Source organism: Pseudophryne corroboree, chromosome 6 (assembly GCF_028390025.1).
Source record: "Pseudophryne corroboree isolate aPseCor3 chromosome 6, aPseCor3.hap2, whole genome shotgun sequence".
Lineage (NCBI taxonomy): Eukaryota > Metazoa > Chordata > Amphibia > Anura > Myobatrachidae > Pseudophryne > Pseudophryne corroboree.
Window position 1 is genome coordinate 480,459,433 of NC_086449.1, and position 21,448 is coordinate 480,480,880.

Here is a 21,448-nt window from a genome sequence, read left to right on the forward strand (position 1 = left end):
TTCTAAATTTAGACAATTCGGAAAAGAAAGAGTTAAAAAAAGGAGGCTTGTCCAGAACTGCGGGCGTACACATTGGCGATTGTGCATTCTAAATGTCCAATCATGCCCATCAAGATTATATATAGACCATCGAAGTCTGTGTAAACGGAATGGGGAGTAAATGGGGTTTTGCTGTTAGTCAAAATTACAACTCCGTTGTGTTAGGATTGGCTTGGGGAATAAAAGTAATTGGGTAATGTTTGGAAGCTAGGATTGGGTGTGATTGGGCTCTGAAATGGGTTTCTTGAATGAACACGATAGCTGCCTTAAGGGTTTGTAAAGATCGGAATAGGGATGAGCATTTCTGGAGGGTATTAAGTCCCTTGACATTAAGTGAGGCCAAAATTAGGGGCATTATAGATATAAGTTAAGAAGAGGATGAAAAAAAAGGGGGGGAGAGTATGTAAGGGCACCTGACTCATCGGAGTGGGGGAAAAAGAGGAAAAATGGGAGAAAGACACAGTTGAAAGAGCGAGTGCTAGAAGGAAAACGAGGTTGTGCAGGAATTCCTCATGACCAGCGGAAAGAAATACACACAGAGGGTAGGATCAGTTGATCCAAATTGGGGAAGTAACAGGTGAATCCTGTACTTCCACCAGGGGAAATGAAGTGGCAAAGGAAGTAGAGTGAAATTTCACAGTGTAATAACTCATGCTTGTGGGAGCAGTAGGTGGAGTAGAGGGTCATGACCCTTCAGTGGATTTGTGAGCAGAAAAGATGTAGAAAGCGGTCAAAAAGTAATGGTCATTAAATACTAAGAGCATATTAAGCAGGAAAAAAATAAAAAAATAAAAATAAAAGGTGATAAAGCATTAATATGAATAGTGACTAAACATGGGCGTAACCAGGAGGTTAAATCTGAAACTAACAACATATAAAATAATACTTTAAAAGTGTGGACAGAACATTCAAGTTAAGTCTTGACCAGATGTCCCGGGACATTCACAACCGTGTGTCGGCTGGGAGAGTAATATAATATCAGTGACACGTCTCTACTAAGTGGGGGTACACAAAGGTCCTCAAGATGTCCGGAACAACTATAGCAAGACAACAACAACCTAAACCAAATAATAATTTTTGAATAATAAACATTCATAGTTATAGAAAAAGAGAGAGCAGCAGCAAGTGTAAGCAACCCCTAGAAAATGCCCCTGTTTAAAAAAAATACCAAAAAACATATATAAGAAGAAACATATATCTTAAGCATAAAGACTCATGTCTTGTTGTAAAAATCCACAAGGTGCCCCGGAGAAGCCGAATCGAGATAATTGCCAGTAGAGCAAGCCAACTGCCTCAAGTAGAATAGTAAACTTGTAGAAAAGGCTCATCAAACTCACTCAGGGCACCCACAAAGAGACACAAAAAGCCAAAACATACAGAAAAGGGTCAACATTTTGTAGAGTAAAAACTGCAATAGGCAGAAACAGTGGCCTAAAATGAAGGAGATTGGTAAACATTGCTAATGACCTGTAAAGAAAAACTCTGTAATAAAAAAACAATACAAGAAACACAGTGTTCTAAACAGTTCAAAGTAGTGTGGACTATGAAACCCATCAAGCATTACCAGAAAGGCAAGCAGAAAGAGACATAAAACACCTCAACCACTTATCCGGGGTATGTCCGAGGAGGAAAGGTAGGTAAAGGAACAGTTGTGGAGTGTCACAGGTGTACTAACACAGCAAGTCGAGCATCCCAAACTTATACTTGCAAGGTCCTGGAGACAGTCTTAGAAGGAGTACTCATCCGACTCAAGGTCACAAGAACAACAGGTACCTTTAAGGATTGGAGGATGTCGCGGGAGAAGCACTCAAATCTTCCAGATGAGTTAAGAAGTTCTTGCCCTCCGTAGGATCTCTGATGATGACTGTCTTAAGGCCAGTACTCACTGGCTGATGTGAGAGAGATGTGTGCTGAGTGAACCGCTCAGCACACATCTCTCCCGCCGATCAGCACAGCGCGATGTGTGCTGAGCGTGCGGGGGGAGACGGGGGTCCGCTCACTTCACCCAGTGGGTGAAGTGAGCGACCCGCTAGATTGGCCTGCATGCAGGCCAATCTAGCAGCAGCGATAGCGAAGCACGAGGCTGCGCATCGCTATCGCTGTAGGGGGCATACACGGAGCGATAACGCTTAAATTCTAAGCAATCTAGTCAGATTGCTTAGAATATCGCTCTGGGAGTACCCCCCTTTACCAATGAGGTCAATTAGGAATTTGAAGGGAAAGCCCCAACAATAGCAGATCCCGCGTAATCGAAGGACGAATGTCAGATCCCTGAATTCTCTTCTTTTAATGGCCATAGACGGAGCTAGATCTTGGAAAAACTGCAACATCGCATTTTCAAAAAGCACGTGTGGTTTCCTTCTAGTCGGGTAAAGGACCAACTCTTTGTCCTTAAAGCTAAGGAAACGCATGATAACATTTCTAGGAGGGCCACCGTCATGCAGTTTAGGCAGTAGAGCCCTGTGGGCCCTTTCTAGTTTAAGTTGCCTGGAACCGATGTCCGGGATGATATAGCAAAATAATCTGTGAAGGAAGGCTTCGAGGTCAGCTGGGAGGATGGATTCTGAGATGTTATGGATCCGCAAGTTATTTCTCCTTTCACAATTTTCCAAATCCTCGTTTTTTGATGCGTAAATCATACAAAACTTGAATGATATGGTCGACATCCCGGACAATATCATTGTGGGACTTTTGAAGGATGTCTTGCAGTGACTCCAAGTTCGAAGTTCTAGCGGAGAGTGATGAAAGGTCAGATCTGATTGAAGTAACCGCTTTTTCCAATGTGGATTCCATAGATTCCTTGAAGTCCATTATGAGAGAACGGAAAGTCATAATGTTGACGGGGTAGGCGATGTGGTGTCGTCTTTATCCATTTGGGAAAGGCGGGGTGAGGGGGATCTGGTAAAGATTATGATTTATAATTTTTATGGAAATGTTGGGAAATATCTTTCTCGGCTTTCTTTCTGGAGGTGGTTTTGGTTTTACTCATGACGACTAGTAACTATAGGACTCGAGAGACAGAAAAACTACAAAAAGAGATGAGTGGAAATCTGTCTCCAGCTAAATCCTCAGTGTGAAAATTGACAAATTGAGTGTAGTGGGTATTTGAGATTCAGAGGCCAGAAAAATACCACCGGAGGGTGCCACCCTGGAATTAGTTAGTGGAGCATGACTTCACTACACAGAGAGGGACCATGGTATAGACGTTGTTTATCCGGGGAGTGGACAGCAAATCAAACAGAGGGGCCAGGGTCATAACTATCCCCAGACTGAGGCGGTAATTACTGGACCTGAGGGACCTCTAAACCTATAGAATGGCTCCCCCACAGAGGCCCACAACACCTGAAAGCAAGGCAGACCCTAATGTTAATGGGCCATTAGACTCAGTCCCCAGTAAGCAGCAGCTTTTCAGTGTCTCCCCACGCACCTGTCACAAAAATGGGCAACAGCCTTTGGTGAAACCCTGTCTTCACTGGTTGCCTCCTGGGTTCTCAAAGTGCTAGGTGCAGACGAAATCACCGCCCCTCACATCCCTCAGGTAATCCCATGGGGTGTGATAAGGGGAGATGCTGCAGCATCTGGATATCACTGGGAGAGGAAATGCTACACGGCTGTCTTGGAAGGAGCCGCTGCCAAGACTTCCAGGCTCAAACTGTGAAGCCGCAGCAGAAGTCAGTCAGTGGGTGAGGTGCAGGGATGATCCCTAGCCCTTGACAGAAGGAGCTGGATCCGGGAAAGACTAACCTGGCTAGACAGCGGGGTTCCGGATCTCTGAGCAGGAGGAAGGGAGTGAGAGAGAGCACAGGTCCGGCTGATGGGAGAAGCCGCACACGGAGAGTACAGAGCGGCATTAGCAATGGCCCTGGGACTCTGTGTGTGCTGCTGAGTTCACTGCGGGTGCAGATGACCCACCCGCTGACCTCTGGCAGTCCTTGTTGTGAAGGGTACACCACACCAGCCACACCATGCTCCCGGGTCGCTGGTCAAACTGGAGGCCCCGTCTGCACAGAGAGGGGGAGGCCACAACCTGCAAGGACACTTAACAGCAACCTCCGGCTCTGAGTACCTAACCCCTCTGATCAATCAGCTGTTAGGTGGAAGGTGAAAGATAATAGGAGCCCGCAGGGACCCCAGTAAGGCAGTTAGTCACTTTTTCCGTAGATGGGTACGGTAGCTCAGGAAACCCATGACTGCCTTGCTCGCTTGCTAGGCCATGCCCCAAATTTGTTATGTTTTATGTTTTTATGTGTCATTTTTTCGTGTTTAATTGTACTATTGGAATTGTACTTGTATGTTTGCTTTATATTATTGTACTTGTATGATTTGTACTTGAATGATTTGTTATTAAGTTTAATTTGAATTTCTGTGATTTGCATGCTCTCTATCTGTAACTGCGTAGTTGTTCTATTTTACGAATTACAGGTTGAGTATCCCATATCCAAATATTCCGAAATACGGAATATTCCGAAATACGGACTTTTTTGAGAGAGAGTGAGATAGTGAAACCTTTGTTTTTTGATGACTCAATGTACACAAACTTTGTTTAATACACAAAGTTATTAAAAATATTGTATTAAATGACCTTCAGGCTGTGTGTATAAGGTGTATATGAAACAAAAATGAATTGTGTGAATGTACACACACTTTGTTTAATGCGCAAAGTTATAAAAAATATTGGCTAAAATGACCTTCAGGCTGTGTGTATAAGGTGTATATGAAACATAAATGCATTCTGTGCTTAGATTTAGGTCCCATCACCATGATATCTCATTATGGTATGCAATTATTCCGAAATACGGAAAAATCCGATATCCAAAATACCTCTGGTCCCAAGCATTTTGGATAAGGGATACTCAACCTGTAATGATGATGATTATTAAAGCTTGGGCTCTATTTTGAATCTCAGGTTCCATAGTTTATAACCTTAGAGTAAAATATCTCATCTGCATGAAGTTTGTGATTGAGGATCAAGGTACTGTAAAAAATTAAGTAAAGGTACATAAATAAACGAAAAGGGTGAGAAGAGCGCTACTACCTGATGTTACTCAATGTAAACTTTTGAACACCAATATTTCAAAGTGAGTGCTAGGTGTATAAAAAAGAATTACAAAAAACATAACATTATAAGTTTCCCTTATAAAAGTATTTCTGTATTATTGCACCCCAAAGTAAAGTGGCAGCAAAACAGTTTTCAGGTGACTTATATTTCTGTAAATGCAAGTAATAAATGTTCATAGATGGTAAAACTTTTGCGCCTTTGGTGCTTTTTACAGCTGGATAAATGCTTATATGCGTACCAGATTTCCAAGTATTAATTGCCTGTAGTGAGGTCTTTCTTGGATATTCTTCCTCTATCCCTTGTAGCAGTGTGGATGTACTCATCAGATGTAAAATAATGCACAAAGGGAGAGGAGGAATGTAACAGTACTGCGTGCTATCATATTCATTAAAGTGCAATCACAAAAAAGTGCCGAGTGCAAAGTGCAGCCTTGTTCCAAATGGTAAAGCCAATCATGCTTATTAGATAAAATTAGCCCAGTGAGTGTTTTATAGCATGAAAAGGGTAAAAATGTATATAACAACTCACTTTTTTCTTTGTAGAATGAAGAAAGGATTTTTTGGGGCTCAAGTATCCACCTTATTTTCCACAGACACACGCTGTACCTTAAAGCCAAATATGCCCCATAGGGAGAAGAAAACTGATAGTGTAATACAATTTTTTACAGAGTTTTAATAGACTTTACACACAAACAGAAAAAATGGACCCGTACAATATAAAAATTAGATCATGCTTATCTGAATCTACATCAGTAGAGAGGTAGTGTCATGTAGCTCTCAACACGTGTCACGATCCGGGTATCTGGACGCCATTATTTACCTTTCAGGTGTCTCCAAAGGTTATCCCAGCGTCCTAGGCCCGGTTCCCTGCTATGTGGCTAGCATCCATACGTCATGTCTCATCTCTGCTGATCCGTGGATATTGCCTTTCTAGTGCCCGGGCGACTGGCGTGGCGTCGCCTGCCGGCGGGGCCTCGGGCATCATTTCCATATTCTCGACGCATTGCAGGGTGTGTGGCGCTCCTCGCCTACTGCGGCCGCGGCCGTCCGAGGGTTTGAGACGCAAGTCGGCGTTCTCTGTGTTCACCGCCGCCATTACAGAGGAATCTCCATGTGGTGGAGGGAAACAAGGTTTCCCTCCACTGGCCGGTATGGGCGCAGCCATCTTAGTTTCAGTCACATGATCCTGACCTCCAATCCATAGCTCCGCTGGAGTCTGCCTAATTGGTCATCCAATCCCGGTATACCTAAGGGTATAAAGGGACTGAGCCTGCACTAGGAAATCGTCAGTGCTTTGGTTGTCAAACCCTGTTTCCAGTCTCTCTCTCCTCTGGTTGCTTTGTTCCAGGTTTCCAGCTCCTGTCTCCAGTTACCACTAAGAGACCCGCACCAGCTTACCACCTTGCGGTGCAGCCTGACTCTGCAGTCTTCTATGACTACTCGAACTTCCAGCTACAGATCCATCTGCTTCCAGCGGTCAGCTTCCAGCAGTGATCAACTACCTTAAAGTGCCGGTGCTTCTCCAGCGGATACCTGTATATCATCGGTACCCGCAAACCATCGGTACCCGTATATCATCATTTCCCATATCTTCGCTCCCTAGCTTCATTCTACTACCTGGCTGGTTCCATCCAGCATCCACTCCATGTTTTCAACACCTGGCTGGTTCCATCCAGCATCCACAGCAGTCACCTCATCTACAGTGTTACCAGCTTCCAGTGATACATCTGCTGGTGTGTTCCTTGGCTACTCTCACTACTACGGACGGGTCTGGTAAGGACATTCCATCTCTGGGACATTTAGAACTGTACCTTATCCTACCAGTACCCTGTGGCTCTTGCCAAGCTTATAGTGATCCAGGAACTGTTTCATTTTAACTACTGCATATCTTTATTCATTTACCACTGCTGTGAATACATGGAGTTCTGTTAATAAATTTTTTTTGACTTTTATATCCTGGTTGTCATGGTCATGCCTTCATGCAATCTTCCTACACCGTACTTACATGTCTAGGGGTCTGATTAAACCTCCCAAGTTTAGTTTCACCTCAGCCCCTACAACTGAGGCTTCCTCCCGTCAGCTCAGGCCCTCAGTTGTGACAGTAAGCACTGACCCTATGAATCCAGCCGGAGACCAGCATCAAGCGGCCAGGTTGATGCAAGAACTGGCAGCCAGACTCAAACATCAGGAGGCTGCACAAGGCCACATTATCCGCTGTCTCCAGGATCTCTCTACTCGGCTGGATGGGATCCAAACGACTCTCCGTGGATCAGGGGCGTCCAGTGCGCCCACCACAGTGACACCAGTTGTGACCCCACCCACCTTACCCATTTCTGCTCCACGTCTTCATCTTCCAACGCCAGCAAAATTTGATGGATTTCCAAGAACTTGCAGGGGATTTCTCAATCAATGTGAAATTCATTTCGAGCTACAACCTGGCAGTTTCCCTAGTGATTGCACAAAAATTGCTTATATTATTTCCCTCCTCAGTGGCTGAGCCCTTGATTGGGCATCACCTTTATGGGAGAAATCCGATACCCTGTTGTCCTCATATACTGACTTTGTAAGACATTCAGGCGCATCTTCAACGAGCCAGGCCGTGTAACTTCAGCTTCTTCTGAGATTCTCCGTTTACGCCAGGGAACACGTACTGTGGGACAGTACTTAATACAGTTCAAGACCCTGGCATCCGAACTGGCATGGAACGATGAAGCTTTGTATGCTGCATTCTGGCATGGTTTATCTGAACGCATCAAGGACGAATTAGCTACTAGAGACTTGCCCTCTAAGTTGGATGAGCTAATATCTCTTTGTACAAAAGTTGATCTACGGTTCAGAGAAAGAGCCACTGAGCGGGGAAGTTCATCTATCCCAAAACCTTCTGCTCCTCCTCCTCGTCAACCGTCTCCGTCCAAAGATGAGCCCATGCAAATTGGTCGTTCCCGTCTATCTCCAGCTGAGCGCCGAAGACGTCTTTCTGAGTCCCTATGTCTTTATTGTGCAGCTCCCTCTCATGCAATCAATGCCTGTCCCAAACGTCCGGGAAACTTCAAGTCCTAGCCCGCCAAGGAGAGGGCCGGCTAGGAGTAATGCTCTCCTCTCCACCTCCTCATGATTGTAATCTCCCAGTTTCGCTTCAAATTGCTCAACGTTATAGGAACGTCATTGCCCTCCTAGATTCCGGAGCAGCTGGAATTTCATAACTGAAGCATATGTTAAACGGTGGTCCCTATCCACTGAGAGACTTTCCTCGTCCATTTCTTTGACTGCCGTGGATGGCAGTAAGATTTTTGACGCAGTTATTTCTTTAAGAACTCTACCAGTCCGTCTGAGAGTTGGAGTTCTCCATTCAGAATTTATTTCTTTCCTAGTGATTCCAAGAGCCACACATCCAGTGGTTTTGGGCCTTCCTTGGCTTTGTCTCCATAACCCATCGATTGACTGGATGACTACTCAAATCCTGGCATGGGGTCCTTCCTGTACTGAGACCTGTTTGTCCAAAGTGCTTCCTGTTTGTTCTTCCTCCTCCAAGTCGTTGGATGTTCCACCTCCTCCGTATCAAGATTACACGGACGTGTTCAGTAAAGCTTCTGCTGATATCCTTCCTCCTCATAGGGAATGGGACTGTCCAATCGATCTCATCCCAGGGAAGGTTCCACCTCGAGGCCTAACCTATCCGTTGTCTTTACCAGAAACACATTCTATGGAAGAATATATTAAGGAGAATCTGGTGAAGGGTTTCATTCGACCTTCTTCCTCCCCAGCTGGCACAGGTTTCTTCTTCGTTAAGAAGAAAGACGATGGCCTGCGGCCATGCATCAACTACAGAGGCTTGAACGACATCACCGTCAAGAACCGATATCCTTTACCCTTGATTACAGAACTCTTCGATAGAGTTAGTGGAGCAACCATCTTCACGAAATTAGATTTGAGGGGTGCCTACAACCTCATCCGGATCCGAGAGGGTGACGAGTGGAAGACCGCCTTTAACACCCGTGATGGACATTATGAGTACCTCGTCATGCCTTTCGGATTAAGTAATGCTCCAGCTGTCTTCCAGCATTTCGTGAACGAGATCTTCAGAGACATCTTATATCGTCATGTCGTGGTTTATCTAGACGATATTCTTATCTTTGCCAATAATCTGGAGGAACATCATTTCTGGGTAAAGGAAGTTCTGTCCTGTCTCCGTGTCAATCATCACTATTGCAAATTAGAGAAGTGTGTTTTTGAAGTCAAATACATTCCGTTTCTAGGCTACATTGTGTCCGGTTCCGGACTAGAAATGGATCCTGAGAAATTACAAGCAATCCAGAATTGGCCGATACCTTTAACCCTCAAAGGGGTCGAGAGGTTTTTAGGATTCGCCAATTATTACAGAAAGTTTATACGAGACTTTTCCACCATTGTGGCGCCTATCACTGCGTTAACCAAGAAGGGTGCTAATCCATCCAAGTGGTCTGAGGAAGCTATGCAAGCCTTTCATCTGTTAAAGCAACGATTCATCTCTGCTCCGGTTTTGAAACAGCCCGACATTAACACTCCTTTCATCCTGGAGGTGGATGCCTCTTCCGTTGGAGTAGGGGCGGTATTTTCCCAGAGAGCTAAAGATGGTCATCTACATCCTTGCAGCTTCTTCTCCCGGAAGTTTTCTCCAGCTGAGCGCAACTATGTCATTGGCGATCAGGAGTTGCTGGCAATCAAACTCGCTCTGGAAGAGTGGAGATACCTGCTGGAGGGAGCTTCTCATTCGATCACCATACTTACCGATCACAAGAATCTTTTGTACTTGAAAGGCGCACAATGTCTTAATCCTTGCCAGGCCAGATGGGCACTTTTCTTTTCCAGGTTCGACTTTAAACTCCAGTTCTGTCCGGGCTCTCAGAATCGCAAGGCCGATGCCCTTTCCCGCTCCTGGGAGCAAGAAAATGAGTCGGAGTCTTCTGACAAGCATCCTATTATTAATCCGTTGGCATTCTCCACGGTAAGGATGGACTCTACGCCCCCACCAGGGAAAAGTTTTGTGAAGCCGGTGTTAAGGAAGAAGCTCATGCATTGGGCACGTGCTTCCCGTTTTGCCGGACATACAGGCATTCAGAAAACCCTTGAGTTTATCTCTAGGTCTTCTTGGTGGCCAACTCTGAAGAAGGACATCATGGAGTTTATTGCTTCTTGCCCAAAGTGTGCCCAACACAAAGCCTCCCGCCAGTCGCCTGCGGGGCAACTGGTTCCATTATCTGTTCCCCGTCGACCGTGGACCCATTTGTCGATGGACTTTGTTACAGACCTGCCTATGTGCAACAAATTTAATACCATCTGGGTAGTGGTTGACCGGTTTACCAAGATGGCACATTTCATTCCTCTCACCGGTCTTCCGTCAGCTTCCAAGTTGGCTCAAGTATTCATTCAAGAGATCTTCCGATTACACGGTCTTCCCGAGGAAATCATCTCTGATAGAGGAGTACAATTTGTAGCCAAATTTTGGCGAAGTTTGTGTCAAGCCATCCAAGTCAAATTAAAGTTCTCTACAGCTTACCATCCTCAGACCAATGGTCAAACTGAGAGGGTGAATCAGGACTTGGAGGCCTTCCTCCGCATCTATGTGTCTTCCTCTCAAGATGACTGGGTTCAACTCCTTCCCTGGGCCGAGTTCAGCCATAACAACCAATATCATTCATCATCTTCTTCAACACCATTCTTCATCAACTATGGATTCCACCCTAAAGTTCCAGAATTCCAGCCGCTTCCAGCGACTTCTGTACCAGCAGTTGATATCACCTTGCGCCAGTTTTCAAATAACTGTAAAAATGTCTGAGCGGCTCTGCTCAAAGCATCATTCAGATACAAGAAGTTTGCAGATAAGAAGAGTAGGGCAGTTCCTGCTCTCAAGGTGGGTGATCGTGTGTGGTTGTCTACGAAGAATTTGAGATTAAGAGTTCCAAGCATGAAGTTTGCAACTCGTTACATTGGCCCTTTTCAAATTGAACAAGTTATCAATCCTGTTGCTTACAAACTCCAGTTACCCCCATTTTTGAAAATTCCTAGGACATTCCATGTTTCCCTTCTGAAACCGCTGATTCTGAATCGATTCCATTCTGCACTACCTTCGGCTCCTAAAGTCCAGACTCAACGGGGAGTTGAGTATGAAGTTGCCAAGATTCTGGATTCACGTTTCCGCTATGGTCAGCTACAGTATATTATTGATTGGAAGGGCTATGGTCCTGAGGAACGCTCTTGGACCAATGCTTCAGATGTCCATGCTCCTACTTTGGTCCAGAATTTCCACTCCAGATTTCCTCAGAAGCCTAAGAAGTATCCTGGGGCCACTCCTAAAGGGGGGGGGGGGTGCTGTCACGATCCAGGTATCTGGATGCCATTATTTACCTTTCAGGTGTCTCCTAAGGTTGTCCCAGCGGTCCTAGGCCCGGTTCCCTGCTATGTGGCTAGCATCCATACGTCATGTCTCATCTCTGCTGATCCGTGGATATTGCCTTTCTAGTGCCCGGGCGACTGGCGTGGCGTCGCCTGCCGGCGGGGCCTCGGGCATCATCTCCATATTCTCGATGCATTGCAGGGTGTGTGGCGCTCCTCACCTACTGCGCCGCGGCCGTCCGAGCTGAAGGTTTGAGACGCAAGTCGGCGTTCTCTGTGTTCACCGCCGCCATTACAGAGGAATCTCCATGTGGTGGAGGGAAACAAGGTTTCCCTCCACTGGCCGGTATGGGCGCAGCCATCTTAGTTTCAGTCACATGATCCTAACCTCCAATCCATAGCTCCACTGGAGTCTGCCTAATTGGTCATCCAATCCCGGTATACCTTAGGGTATAAAGGGACTGAGCCTGCACTAGGAAATCATCAGTGCTTTGGTTGTCAAACCCTGTTTCCAGTCTCTCTCTCCTGTGGTTGCTTTGTTCCAGGTTTCCAGCTCCTGTCTCCAGTTACCACTAAGAGACCCGCACCAGCTTACCACCTTGCGGTGCAGCCTGACTCTGCAGTCTTCTATGACTACTCCAGCTTCCAGCTACAGATCCATCTGCTTCCAGCGGTCAGCTTCCAGCAGTGATCAACTACCTTAAAGTGCTGGTGCTTCTCCAGCGGATACCTGCATATCATTGGTACCCGCAAACCATCGGTACCCGTATATCATCATTTCCCATATCTTCGCTCCCTAGCTTCATTCTACTACCTGGCTGGTTCCATCCAGCATCCACTCCATGTTTTCAACACCTGGCTGGTTCCATCCAGCATCCACAGCAGTCACCTCATCTACAGTGTTACCAGCTTCCAGTGATACATCTGCTGGTGTGTTCCTTGGCTACTCTCACTACTACGGACGGGTCTGGTAAGGACATTCCATCTCTGGGACATTAAGAACTGTACCTTATCCTACCAGTACCCTGTGGCTCTTGCCAAGCTTATAGTGATCCAGGAACTGCTTCATTTTAACTACTGCATATCTTTATTCATTTACCACTGCTGTGAATACATGGAGTTCTGTTAATAAACTTTTATTGACTTTTAAATCCTGGTTGTCATGGTCACGCCTTCGGGCAATCTTCCTACACCGTACTTACATGTTTAGGGGTCTGATTAAACCTCCCAAGTTTAGTTTCACCTCAGCCCCTACAACTGAGGCTTCCTCCCGTCAGCTCAGGCCCTCAGTTGTGACAACACGTTTCGTCCCTCCATGCTACTAATGGGACTTCTTCAGGAGTAGTTACATAAATATCTATCCATGTTACCAGGTGACATATAGAAGAGAATTTAAAACAGAACAGTTAGCCAAATTGATAATTGTCTATCATTTTCAAATGTTTTAGAGGTGCCCACTTTATTCTGAAAACTATCCAATACAAAGGATGTCAGTGCTCTTCTTTGATGCAGATATGCCAGGGGTCTTTGACAGACAACAATATGGACAGGGTGCTAAGAACCACTTCATAACACACATCATTCAAAGTGAAAGCTGTGTTTTAGATTTCATTTTAAGAGCTAACCTTATGATGTCACTAAAGGAATATCACAAGGATTTCCGCCAGTAGAAGGCAGCCCCCAGGCAGTGCAGAGACTTATTTTATATCTGTCTGCTTTGCTAACACTAAAACTTGATCTAATATGAAATCTGTTAGTTACACTTTCCAGGAATCAGTTAGTTTTGGCCAAAAAAATAAAGATAAAATAAATCATGGAAAAATATAAATATTGGCTGGACCATGAAGGGAACAAACCATTCACAAAGTACTTAAAAAAATAAGACACAATTGAAAGACTTTCAACAGTGCTAAAGGAAAAACACCTAAATACTGTATACTGATTGTAGTGATTATAGTCATAGAGAGAAGTGCCCTGGCACACCCTAATGTCACCAGGCTCAGCCCTACCTTCTGCCTAGGACCCTCAGAACCCTTATCAGCTAACCCTCTATGCATTTTTGTCCTAGATTACATTGTGGGTGAGCATATGCATCACCTGATTACCAGGAAAAAAACCTTGCCAGGGGTGTAGCGAGGATGGTTTCAGTGGAGCGCGAACTCCAGGCACCAGGCACCAGAAAAGTTAGAGGGCATGCCGCCACCTGCCCCTCCTGCCTCCGCTATACTTTTAGTCATTGTAGCGGTAGCTGCAAAGCAAGAGGAGGAGAAGCAGGGGGGCACACACTGACTTGGAGACGAAGTAGGGAACAGGTCAGGCCAGAGGAGACAGCAGGATACACAGACAGCCAGCACATGTCAGAGCTCTGCCGCTCTCTTTATATGTCTCATTGTCTGCTTGTACATGTGCAGCAGGGTTACTTCTGTCCTGCAGCATCACTCCCTGCCCGGCTGCTGCAACACTTTCTTTCTGCCCTGGCTGCTGCAGCACCTCTCGCTGTCCCAGCTGCTGCAGCACCTCTCTTTACATTAGAAGCTGTAGAGTAACATGTATAAGCAGCTCTATTGTGGCATAACGTGTATAAGTGGCTCTACTGTGGTGTAATGTGAATAAATGGCTTTACTGTGGTGTAACGTGTATAAACGGCTCTACTGTGGCATAACATGTATAAGCAGCTATGCTGTGTTGTGTAATGTGTATAGGGGGCTCTACTTTGTGGTGTAAAGTGTATAAGGGGTACTACGGTGTGGTGTAATGTGAATATCAGACACTACTGTGAGTTGTAATGTGAATTGGTACTATTCTGTGGCCATGCCCCTTCCCCATGAAGCCACACTCCTATATATTTGTTGCATGCCTTTGGCATGCATTGTCACTATTTTAAACATGGGGGACGCCCCACAGGAAACTTTTGCCCTGAGATCCACAAGGTCTAGAACCAGCCCTGTGACCAATTTAGGATTTTTAAATATTTTTTTCTTTTCAAATGTAACATGCACCCGATTCAGTACAGCGGAGGGGGCGCCAAAACATACCCTTGTTCCGGGCACCATGGCACCTAGCTACACTTCTTGCCCCTTGCACTGTAATCATCATTCAATGGGGGTTATTTAGTACGGACTGCAGATTCTGCTAAAAAGCAGAATCTGCAAATCTTTCTTTCACATGCTGGGGGCCACCCAGCATGCATAATGACCTGCCCAGCCACTGCGACTGCAATTTAATTGCAGTCGCAGCAACTGAGGATGACCCTTCTGCAGCTCCAGCTAGGCTGTGTATGCAGGATAAACATAAGAAAAGGTAATCTCTACCAGTATAAGTGCCACAATATAACAATGAATTTATGTACATCCCTTATTACTGCAGACGTTCCTTCTTCTGTTCATTTGTTAATCCCCTGGTTTGTGTCAATTCAGCCTCAGCGGTTGTATGGAAGCAAATAAAAATAAAAACAAACAATGTGTAATATTGTTTCATACAATCCTCATTTTTATTCAGGAAAGTCCTTCTACCATAGATATTGAGAGTGAAAATGAAGATGACTGGATATATGGATGAGGAGCGTACCCCCACTCACAATTAAGTCAACTTATTCATGCATGTAAAGGTTTCTTTAGTTTTTTTCACCCATTTCGTGGATCTTCCACCATAAAGTGTGTAATGGGAGCGTACCCAACTCACTTTAAAGAATCAATAAATAAAGCATATAAAGGTATCTTTTTTCCTGGTGTAACAATGAATATGCGTACCATATTCACAGGAAAGATGGCAAGGGAACTCCCATCTGGGTTTCTTTTAGATCCACAGTCACTCTTATTTGGAGAACAGGTAAGTAATTCCACTCATCCCAGATAAATGAATAAGGTGCAACTGTGCCTTGAGGAAGGCTCCTGTAGAGACGAAATGCATCGACAATACTGGGCACTGTGACACGTTTTACTTCAGGATATTACCAGTTAAGATAATTTTCACCGTTGTATGTGTCCACCTCTTTTCTTATAATTTTTTTGTGACTGTATATATCCCAACTATGGGAAATTCTGTGCAATAAACCTTTGTGAACATATGGACTAGTTGGCACAGTTGCACCTTATTCATTTATATGGGATGAGTGGAATTACTTTCCTGTTCTCCAAATAAGAGTGACTGTGGATCTAAAAGAAATCCAGATGGGAGTTCCTTTGCCATCTTTCCTGGTACGCATATTAATTGTTACACCGGGAGAAAAGATACCTTTATACTGTATGCTTTATTTATTGATTCTTTAAAGTGAGTCGGGTATGCTCCCATTAAACACTTTATGGTGAAAGATACACGAAAGGGGTGAAAAAAAACTAAAGAAACCTTTACATGCCTGAATAAGTTGGCTTAATTGTGAGTGGGGGTCCTCCTCCATATATCCAGTCCACTTCTTTTTCACTCTCAATATCTATGGGAGGACTTTTCTGATAAAAAAGGAGAATTGTATGAAACAATACTACACATTGGTGGTCATTCCGAGTTGTTCGCTCGCAAGCTGCTTTTAGCAGCTTTGCACACGCTAAGCCGCCGCCTACTGGGAGTGAATCTTAGCTTATCAAAATTGCGAACGAAAGATTAGCAAAATTGCGAATAGACACTTCTTAGCAGTTTCTGAGTAGCTTCAAACTTACTCGGCATCTGCGATCAGTTCAGTGCTTGTCGTTCCTGGTTTGACGTCATAAACACACCCAGCGTTCGCCCAGACACTCCTCCGTTTCTCCAGCCACTCCCGCGTTTTTCCCAGAAACGGTAGCGTTTTTTCACATACTCCCATAAAACGGCATGTTTCCGCCCAGAAACACTCACTTCCTGTCAATCACACTACGATCACCAGAACGAAGAAAAAACCTCGTAATGCCGTGAGTAAAATACCTAACTGCATAGCAAATTTACTTGGCGCAGTCACAGTACGAGCATTGCGCATGCGCAGTTAGCGGAAAATCGCTGCGATGCGAGGAAAAATACAGAGCGAACAACTCGGAATGACCCCCATTGTTTTTACTTTTCTTTGCTTCCATACAACTGCTGAGGCTGAACTGACACAATCAAACCAGTGGATTAACAAATGAACAGAAGAAGGAACGTCTGCAGTAATAAGGGATGTACATAAATTCATTGTTATATAGTGGAGCTTATACTGGTAAAGATTACCTTTTCTTTGTGTTTCTAACCATTGTTTTGGGATGTGGTGACATCCCGTTAGGTAATCAAACTAGTTAAAGCTGCCTTGCGCTCATTTCAAACACCCTAATTATTTGTTTCATTGCATATGCAGGAAGTCCACCACCATTTTTTTACATCGGAGCAGCTGCGTGTGACGTCACGCAGCCGCCCCGAAGATGCCGCCAACTCGCCCCAATTTTGACTGTGCCACCCTCACAGCGCTCCAACTACACCCCCCACCCTCCCGGCGAATGCATCTGCTGTCAATCAGGCAGAGGCGTTCGCAGGCAATGCGATCAGATTGCATAGGCTGGTCGTGCATGTGCAGGATGGGACCTATGCATGCACATTGGCACCAGGAACGGGGTTATTGCAATCGCATCGCTTAGCGATGTGATCTCAATAACCCCCAATATTTGGACACTGGCAGTGCGGCGTTCAGGAAGTAAGCAGGCAATAGTGCACTTTTTTTTCTCTATTGCCAAGTGGAGAGTATGAATCTGGCAGAAAAGCTTTACAATCAAAGAGAAAAAGTACTCTATTGCCGGGAGCACTCTTGGGGGTATGCAGTTAAAAAATCACCCGTCGGAATCCCGGCTGTCTCAATACCGATGCCGGGACCCCAACAGGGGTACTATACCATTGCCGGATTTCCGGAAAAGTAGGTGATTCCCCCACTGTGGGTGTCCATGCCACCCATAGAGGGAGAATATAAGGTGGAGAGCGCAGCAAGCCCATAAAGGGCTTTGTTGCGCTCGCCCCCTTGCTGGCATTCTGGTGCATGGGATGCCAATGTCGGTATACTAACATTTAGCATCCCATACCGATGCCCTTGTGGGTGAAAGTCGACTTTGAGCTATAAATGTAACCTTTATTTAAAGTAATATTAAAAAATTTATAAGAAATAAACAAATAAACAACTATAAATAGTTTGTACTATAAGTGCTACAACAAGTGGTCCTTCCATGTTCACCCAAAAATGGCAAAATATACAAAGAAGGTAAACAATAATATAACAATACTAGCTGTTCAACCCTCTCTTCGCAAGGGAGTTTCTGATTTTTACAGTTGTACATATAAATGAGTGTTAATAATTTAGTAAATCTATAGAGATGTAAATCTGAGATGTTTTATTGTAAGTAAATATTAAAAAATGGTTCTTAGTGTAACCTGAGGAGCACCTGTAGCAGATACGGTAAAAAGTGACAGGACCCTTTTTGTAGCTTATAAAACTCTACACACTGGAGGTGCAATTCAAATTTTGATCCATTTGTCTGTTTGGGTGTTATTGTTCACGCAACGCAAGCCATGCATCGGTAATGATGTCATTATGTCAACCCCCTTTTTATCCCCTTAGGGAAGGTTTATTACAATTCTAATTATGTAGTTTTCTTCTTTCCCACCTGAAGAATACCTATTTTAAATTTCAGTTTTCTAACATATTGTTAAGTAAGAGAATTAATGATGAGTCAGTGATTCAGTGGGTGAGTGGGTGGGTGAGTGAGTGAGTGAGTGAGTGAGTGAGTGAGTGAGTGAGTGACTGCTTTCACATTTATATATACACTGCTCAAAAAAATAAAGGGAACACTAAAATAACACATCCTAGATCTGAATGAATGAAATATTCTCATTAAATACTTTGTTCTTTACATAGTTGAATGTGCTGACAACAAAATCACACAAAAATTATCAATGGAAATCAAATTTATTAACCCATGGATGTCTGGATTTGGAGTCACACTCAAAATTAAAGTGGAAAAACACACTACAGGCTGATCCAACTTTGATGTAATGTCCTTAAAACAAGTCAAAATGAGGCTCAGTAGTGCGTGGGGCCTCCACGTGCCTGTATGACCTCCCTACAATGCCTGGGCATGCTCCTGATGAGGTGGCAGATGGTCTCCTGAAGGATCTCCTCCCAGACCTGGACTAAAGCATCCGCCAACTCCTGGACAGTCTGTGGTGCAATGTGGTGTTGGTGGATGGAGCGAGACATGATGTCCCAGATGTGCTCAATTGGATTCAGGTCTGGTGAACGGGCAGGCAAGTCCATAGCATCGTCTTGCAGGAACTGCTGACACACTCCAGCCACATGAGGTCTAGCATTGTCTTGCATTAGGAGGAACCCATGGCCAACCGCACCAGCATATGGTCTCACAAGAGGTCTGAGGATCTCATCTTGGTACCTAATGGCAGTCAGGCTACCTCTGGAGAGCACATTGAGGGCTGTGCGGCTCCTCAAAGAAATGCCACCCCACACCATTACTGACCCACTGCCAAACCGGTTATGCTGGAGGATGTTGCAGGCAGCAGAACGTTCTCCTTGGCGTCTCCAGACTCTGTCACGTGTGCTCAGTGAGAACCTGCTTTCATCTGTGTAGAGCACAGGGTGCCAGTGGCAAATTTGCCAATCTTGGTGTTCTCTGGCAAATGCCAAACGTCCTGCACAGTGTTGGGCTGTAAGCACAACCCCCACCTGTGGACGTCGGGCCCTCATACCACCCTCATGGAATCTGTTTCTGATCATTTGAGTAGACACATGCACATTTGTGACTTGCTGGAGGTCATTTTGCAGGGCTCTGGCAGTGCTCCTCCTGTTCCTCCTTGCACAAAGGCGGAGGTAGCAGTCCTGCTGCTGGGTTGTTCCCCTCCTACGGCCTCCTCTACATCTTCTGATGTACTGGCCTGTCTCCTGGTAGCGCCTCCATGCTCTGGACACTACGCTGACAGACACAGCAAACCTTCTTGCCACAGCTCGCATTGATGTGCCATCCTGGATGAGCTGCACAACCTGAGCCACTTGTGTGGGTTGTAGACTCCGTCTCATGCTACCACTAGAGTGAAAGCACCGCCAGCTTTCAAAAGTGACCAAAACATCAGCCAGAAAGCATAGAAGCTGAGAAGTGGTCTGTGGTCACCACCTGCAGAACAACTCCTTTATTGGGGGTGTCTTGCTAATTGCCTATAATTTCTAGCTGTTGTCTATTCCATTTGCACAACAGCATGTGAAATTGATTGTCAATCAGTGTTGCTTCCTAAGTGGACAGTTTTATTTCACAGAAGTGTGATTGACTTGGAGTTACATTGTGTTGTTTAAGTGTTCCCTTTATTTTTTTGAGCAGTGTATATACAAACATACATACATACATACATACATACGTACATTCCTGCTATTACAATTTGTTAGGATATATATATATATATATATGTATTTCCAAGAGTTTAGACTATAAATGTATATCTATTGCTCAGATATCTAAATGTCTGGTATGTAGTTTGTCAGCTGTTAGTGATTTGTACAAGCAAGGCTTGTGTTTTATATATCTAATTGTCTTCTTGTTTGTCCTGGCTCCTAGTAAAATAATGACAGTCCAGTATCTGCTGTCTTTGACAGATACTGGACAACTCTAGAACAATGGGGGTAACCAAAGGTATTTGCCTTCTTCATAAGATTACAAAGCCTTGCGTAAACAAGTCAGTCTGATACATTCAAGGCACTTGTTTGTGCTTGAATTTCTAGGAGAATCGCTTTTCTATGCGTATGAGAGGTTTGATTAATTTATGTGTGAACAGGAACTTGCTATCGAAGGATGTACAGACAGTGTGGGATTTATGCACTATATGGGTAAAATATTGAATATGGCTTTTGTGGCTTTTTCTGTGCGAATGCCTATGTTACCGTATTTACTCATACCATGTGCTAACATGCAAGACCGCGTGAGCGATTATACGTAGCTTGCGAGTATGTGTACGCATGGGAGAACAAGCACCCACACGGAGGTCATCTGTGTGGTGTTTATACGTGATGAGTGTGCCTATAATATTTTCGACTTTGACAGTCCACCCTTTGGCAGTCAATAATAACTGCCATACATAACTAATAAACTGAAAATATTATCTATACATTATATACAAAGTTTGGATGACCGGGAGAGAGTTGTAGGTAGGAAACATGTAGCCTAGTGGGATAGAAAAAAGCATGTATGTTTGAATCAATGAGGGGCATGTATCATCGTGCCGTATATGTTCTAAGTAAGCTTCGAGGTATTGCGAAGTATACATTAAATCCTTCTTATCCCGTATTTAGGGTCTGTACATGGGCAAACAAACACTACCAAGCTCTTTTTGGGCAAGGGCTTTTACCCCTCACCCTTTTTGGCTTCTTATTTCCAACAAATGGGGAGCACATTTATCTGATAATACATGGAGGGGGAACATATGTGAGTGCTACTATATGTGGATAACACCTATCGACTATGTGTGCCATTAACTGAGGTTTGCAGAGATGAAGGTAAGACACATATAAAAAAAAAATACATTCACATAAAATTTGGGTATGGTTGACGTTTTTCCGGTTGGATGTTTCTGGGTAAAGGGGGAAACAGAGAGAAATGGTGAAAGAAACAGGCCATGAAATTCATTTGAAATCCTTATCATAACACTGTTTCAACAGATGGGTCATAAATCAAGTCTGCTGCTGTAACAACACCCTCGCTCCTTAGACTCATTAAATTTGTGCTGTGCTTGCGCCGCATCAAAATTCGAACACAACTGAATATCAGACCAATAATTATGATGACTCCCAGGATACAAAGGAGAAACTTTCCCACATTCACAATAACATTCTGTGCCCACTCTCCTTTCCCTGAGAACCACTTGCGTGGGTTCAACAATGGGACCCAGCTGGTCAGTGCATTACCCACAGCCATCAAGGTAAGGTTGTGTTTCCTCCTGAACTCCCACTTCAACTGCAAGATCTTGTCCATCTTTTGATCGATGTTCTCCGTGGGGTCGT